This window comes from Rhinoderma darwinii, chromosome 1, assembly GCF_050947455.1.
Source record: "Rhinoderma darwinii isolate aRhiDar2 chromosome 1, aRhiDar2.hap1, whole genome shotgun sequence".
NCBI lineage: Eukaryota > Metazoa > Chordata > Amphibia > Anura > Rhinodermatidae > Rhinoderma > Rhinoderma darwinii.
Genome location: NC_134687.1, coordinates 376,163,786 through 376,170,751, shown reverse-complemented (window position 1 = coordinate 376,170,751; position 6,966 = coordinate 376,163,786).

Sequence of the window (6,966 nt, the reverse complement as noted above, 5' to 3'; positions counted from 1 at the left end):
GGGTGCCGTTTAGAAACTACATTTCCTAGAATGCAGAGCGGTGTTGGGGCGTGTGGTCGTCAGTGAATTGCCGGCTTTGCCTACGGAGATTTATTTTGATTTCCTAGTCCACATCATCAGAGCCCCGGGCTGGACACCGGACACGGCGAGAACTGGCACCTGCACCCACAGTGGGGTACATTATCCCGTCTGCGGATGCCAAGCAGTTGCAACCAGAGCAAAGTAAACGTTATATTATATACATCTGTAGGTTGTCCAGCTGAAACTACATGGTTAAACTACTACTCCCGGCATGCCTCGACTACATTTGGAGTTGTTCTCTAAAACCTTGTAAATTAAGTTTAGTGAAAAGAACACAGGACATACTCCTGAAACCACCTATCAGATCACTGCTTTCATTTTCTAACCAGCGCTGGAAAATGGAAGCTGGAATCTGGTTGCTATGGGTTACAAGGCTGTTTCCCTACTCCTGTCATACATGTGGCCCTTTTTGTATTTGGCCCTCAGCTGATTTCAGGGGAAAGGAGAGTAATGTTTGTTGCCATACATACAATATGGAAAACATCCAAGGGCCTTGTTGTCCGTAGCAACCAATCAGATTCAACATTTGAAAATAAGAGAAGGGATCTAATTGGTTGCCCTAGGCAACGTTCCTGTCTCTTAGGCTTTATTCAGACGAACGTAAAATACGCGCGTGCAACGCGCGTGATTTTCACGTGCGTTGCCCGTAGCTATATTAGTCAATGGGGCCGTGCAGACATGGCAGCGTTTTTTGCGCAGCGTTGCTCCGTTGCAAAAAACTCACGACATGTCCGTTGATTCAGCGTTTTCAACGCATCACGCACCCATTGAAGTCAATGGGTGCGTGAAAACAACGCAGGGCACACGCAAGCACCTCCATACGCACAGCGTTTTTCACGCAGCACTTGTTAAGTCTATGTAAATGAGTTGAGCAGACTAGACAAAACAACTACACACCAGGAAGTGCCTTTTCACATTCTGAGCACATGCGCACAGTTTCAGCACACATCTGCAGCAATGCCACGTGCGTGTGATGTGGAGAAACTTATTTGCTTGGTCCATGACAGACCCCAGTTGTGGAACACGAATGATGAGGCCTACCACGACCGCACGGGCAAGGAGGTAGCCTGGGATGAGGTGGCGCATAGCCTATTTGGGCAGGAGTGGGAAAAAAGTACCACAAGAGACCGCAAAACCATAGGTAAGTGCTGATCTAAATTAATGCTGATGCAATCGCCCATGCTATCGTGTATAGCCTTGTGTTTCATATGTTCTGTACAGTGCTTGGTCGCGCGTGTGGCACTGCATAATGTATAGGCCAGTGTTTAGTGTGTCGTTGTGTATTACGTATAGCAACGTTTGTGACAAGTGAAGTTGTCCGTACGGTCAGATGGTCTCATTTTGGTGTCTGTCTCCTGTTCCTATGTCCAGTTGATGATGTCAAAACACGGTGGAGGAGCTGTCGGGATCAGTTTAGGAGGGAATATGGAAACAAAGGGCGAAGTGGGGATGGGGCGTCCAAAAAAAGGCACTATATATATATATGAAACAGCTGATGTTTCTCAAGGACATTATGGAGATGCGACCGTAAGTACTGACATTACATTGATGACATGTGTGTGTTCACTGCATAGCCTGTATAAAAAGCTGTATGGCCCTTGTGGACATGGTAAAATGAGTAACGATAAATGTTTCTGGCAGATGCAGTGATAATCTGAATGACACGGAGGAGGAGGCTGGCCGTGTGGAGGCGCACCAGGTCACCGAACAACATCCCGTGCTGCCCTTGACCCCCGACCGTACACAAACCCAAGCTGCCACACAGTTAAGCAGCCAACCCCAGCTGCCAGTGGACCTGGACAATCCACGGACGCCACCAGCCAGACGCCGGCGCACCCAGGTTGCCCCAGCAGGTGCCAACGTGGACGCGAGAGTCCTGGAGTACCTTAGGCGCTGTTCGGAGGAGGATGGATGTGACGCTTTTGGGCGTACCATAGCGCCACTACTTCGGCGAGTACCGGACTACCGGATGGCACGCGTCCAAGGGGCCATCCTCGCTATTATTGACTCTGCCACTCCTCCTAACAATCCACGGCAATGCTTCCAGGTAGTAGAGCAATGGCGTGGATTGCCTGAAGATTGTCTGACCTCTTCTGCTCCTCTCCCTTCCCAGCCTGCTCACACCTTTCAACGGCCACAGTACCAACGGCCGATGGTGAGGGTAATGTCACCAGGTCATGTGGTGCCTCGCGACCGCACTTTCCCCCCCTACGTCAGACCCCAGCCTCCCTTTGTCCAGGGCCCCCCGGCAGGGCTAAACCCTCAGTATCAGCACCACTATGCTGATGAGGAACATCCTCAGCAGTCCCAGGGACAGTATAGTGGTGCTGAGATGCAGAGCCACCAGTCTCCCTCACACATGTATCAGGACTTATAGAATTGTGTAGGCCGATGCCGCGTGTTTCTATGTGGGACTGTAAACATGGAAGTCACAGTTTATTTCTGTAGCATCATGTTGGTGCGTTGGATGTTTTTATGACAGCTGGATGCTGCTCAGTGTTTACGTTTGAAATACCAGATTAAATGGTTATGTTGTTAGCACGTTTCATTATTTGTGTTTGCCTCCATTTATGTGTTGGTACCCAGGTTCCCCCAAACATTATTTTAGGTAATGTTCCCACATTAGGACGGTGGAGCAAGTTTGTAGCATGCCATGATAGAGGTATTAGTTTGTCTTTGGTGGTTTACCTCCATTCCTCATATTGCCCTCGCCTGCATTGCAGTTCTGTGTGAAATGGAAAAAAAATGGTTTTTTGCATGCAAATAGTGCTCAGGGGCTAAGCCATCCGGCCTCCAAAGCTAATGTGTCTACAAGAGATGTCACGTAAAAAGGTAATCCAACAAAGACATAAGCTCGCAACCCACGTCAAGGGTCCTCATGTCTTGCGAGTGCAGAATCAAAATATGCCCAGTGGCACACTTATCATGACTAGGACAGGCCTCACAGAACATCCTCCTGCCATGGCACAGCTCCTTCGGGGCTGTCAAAATATTGAGCAAATATGTCGCGTATTCTAATTCCAGAGGTTTGCGCCCTTCCAAGTGGAAGTGGCAGCTGAATGGTTGTTGAGGTAACATTTTGGCGAATATATTCTGCATCACAACCTGCATCATGTATACGACCAAAATTATGAAGCACCACACACGCTTGGATGACACGGGTGACATTTTGCGGCGTCCGTTGCATGGTGGTGAGGAAAACACGCCATTTGGAGGCCATTATGCCAAATGCACATTCCACACATCGCCTTGCTCTGCTAAGGCGGTAATTGAATATGCGCCGCCGGTCATCCAAGCCTCTTTTAGCAAATGGGCGCATTACTTGACTTGTGAGTCCAAAACCCTCATCTGCCACGATCACATAAGGGACTGGTGGTCCTTGCGAGCCAGGCAGGTGGTTCGGCACCGGCACGGAGAGCAGATTGCCCATCAGACGTTGGCCCATCCGGGATGTACGGAAGATGCGGGCATCAGCTGAGCTTCCATAGGACCCTATATGTACAATGGTAAAACAATAATTGCTGTCGGACAAGGCCAACAAGACGATAGAAAAAAACTGTTTGTAGTTATAGAATCGGGATCCTGAGTGGGGGGGCTTCTTGACCCTAATATGCTTCCCGTCGAGGGCACCAATACAATTAGGAAATTGGGTGGTGGTGTTAAAGTCAGATGCTATCGAAAGCCAGTGGTCTGTCGTCGGCTGCGGCATCACTGTGGTCTTCAAACGCACCCACAAGACAACACAGGTGGCTGTGACAATGGCCGAAATAGTGCTCACTCCCAGAAGGAATTCGAAATGGATCGAATGATAGCTGTTTCCGGTAGCTAGAAATCTACATGGGCGAGATGCAAAAACACACCACACAAATAAGCGTGCTGTAGGACATGGCAACCACACACCAGCCTGTAAGCTGCTATAGTTTTAAACCCACATACCTCAACGTCACAAGGAGTCGCTCCTCGGGGCAAATGCAGCGCCGCATATTTGTGTCCGTGTAGGTTATTCCAGTGCGAATCTGGTCCAGTAGAATATCAAAAGTAGACACAGACATGCGGCAAAACGACCGGAATTTCTCGGGATGTCTGCGAAGTTCCTCATATAGAGTATGAAAATGGCCTTTGGTGGTGCGCTGGGCCACTAGTGGATGAACCCAAATCCTCCCTCTTCTCCCGATTCCCTCCGGAAGCATGGGTCGCCGTTCACCAAATCTCCTAGAAACCATCCATGCTAGCAGCACACGGCCCAGCGGAGTCAAGGGCATATTGTTGTTTTTGGCGTGTAAAACAACCCAAAAACCTACTAACACGGGCCAAAGTTAGAGGAAACGTGAAATCTTGATGCCACCATGTGCTCACATCAAGCAGGTGTTGGAGAAGGTGTCTTTTTGTAGGCTGGCCTCTCCATTACTCCACCCTCCTTTGTTTGGACGCGCGTAAAAAACGCATGCCATACGCGCGTTAAATACGCTATCACGGTGGCCAAACGGATGCCACACGCAACTACAACGCAAACAAAATGTCGCATTTTTCACGCGCGCACAAACGCCACGTTCGTCTGAATACAGCCTTATGTGTATTGCAATGCTTGAGCAGGTCCTGTGTTGTCTTTCTATAAACTTTATTTACACAGCCGACTATATGCTTATGTAATAATAAAGCACTGTGAAATATGTTAGCGCTATATAAATAACGTTAACCCCTTCCCGCCACAGCCCTTTTTCACATTTTCATTGTCGTTTTTTTCCTCCCCACCTTCCAAAAGCCATAACGTCTTTATTTTTCCGTCTATATAGTACTATGAGGGCTTGATTTTTGCGGGACGAGTTGTAGTTTTTCGTAGCACCATTTATTTTGCCATATAATGTACTAGGAAACGGGGGAAAAAATATTTGTGGGGTAGAAAATGAAAAAAAAAGAGCGATTCCTCCATGGTTTTTTGCGCGCAGTTTTTACGGAATTCACTGTGCAATTAAAACAACATGTTAACTTTATTCTGTGGGTCAATATGATTACGGCGATACCAAATATATATAGTTTTTTCTATATTTTACTACTTTTAGGGTATGTTCACACACAAGCTCAAACGTCTCATAATACGGAGCTGTTTTCAAGAGAAAACAGCTCCTGATTTTCAGAACGTTTTTTGTGCCACTCCCGATTTTCGGGGCGTTTTTTACGACCGTTTTTGGAGCTTTTTTCAATAGAGTATGAAAAACAGCTCCAAAAACGTCCCAAGAAGTGACCCGCACTTCTTTTTCGCGGCCGTTTTTTTACGCGACCGTTTTTCAAATCGGCTGCGCGAAAAAAACGGCCCGTCGCAACAGAACACCGTTTTTCCCATTGCAATCAATGGGCAGATGTTTGGAGGCGTTCTGCTTGCGATTTTTCGGCCATTTTTTGGGCGTTTACGAACATACCCTTACAAGTAAAAACCTAAGTGTAAAATGGAAAATTTATTTTGTGTCGCCAAATTCCGAGAGCCATAACTTTTTCATTTTTCCAGCTTATATTTTTGCGGGATAAGCTGTCGTTTTTAATAATACCATTTTGGGGTATATGCGACAGTTTGATCACTTTTTATTTCATTTTATGTGGGAGATTAGGTGACCAAAAAATAGAGATTCTGGCGTTTACAATTTATTTTTTTTTACGGCGTTCACCGTGCGGGTTAAATAATGATATATTGTAATAGTTCAGACTTTTACGGACGCGGCGATACCAATTATGTTTATTTATTCATTTTTTTACTATGCTCTAGGGGGAAAATGGGAAAACCATCAACCCCCCCCCCCCCGCGCGGTTGTGTTGCAGGGGGGGCGCGATGAGCTGTTAGAGAGGGTCGCCCCCCTCTCTAACGATTTAAATGCTGCGGTCGCTATTGACCGCGGCATTCAACGAGCGTCGCTCTGAAGTGTCGGCTGTAACAAACAGCCGACACCGGCATCGTATGGAGCGGGTTCACTCCGTTAGCCCGCTCCATACTTCCCCCTACCCGACTTTGGCGTATGGATATGTCAAATGTCGGGAAGGGGTTAATAATTATTAATATGTGCAGGAGTTAATAAACAATTATATTTTATGAATCCTGTCTCTTCCAGCCATAGGTCCGGGCTCGGAGGCAAGGTCGTTGGTTGCACTGTGAGCACCTCAGAACAAAATGGCACTTTTCACCCCCCTTTACCTCCTGCTCTAAGTAATCTCAGCGCTGTCACTGCACGAGCAGACCGAATACACTGTGACGCAATGTGATGGTGGTTGGTAGGTCTGGTCATGACAGCATATTTATGATGTCATCATTATCAATGATGTCATCACTATACAGTGGCTCTGTTGCTAAACTACAAATCACAACATGCCCTGCCACGTACTGACTCTGGTTGGCAGTCAGGATATTAGTCAGAGGGCTGTGGCAAGTGCTGGAGGACCACTGGCTTTCATTGAAGCTTGTTTCCAATTCAGACATCCCCATTATTTAAAGGGGGTTTATTGATAGCCTATCCATGAATTTATGGTTAGTCCTCCATGATTGGTCAGGCAAAAACCTATGTGTTTTTTTAGGAAAAAATAAAGTGCTTCTTTTTTAGGAAGTCCGTCTTTAATTTTATCGCCAGTTTTTTTCACTGCCTAAGGCCTTATTCACATGAACGTGTTATACGTCAGTGCTACGCGCGTGATTTTCACTCGCGTCGCACGGACCTATGTTAATGAATGGGGCCGTTCAGCCTGTCAGTGATTTTCACACAGCGTATGTGCGCTGCGTAAAACTCACGACACGTCCTATACTTGGCCGTGTTTCGCGCAACACGCACCCATTGAAGTCAATGGGTGCGTGCAAATCGCGATCGGCACACGGAAGCACTTCCGGGTGCCGCGCGTGATTCGCGC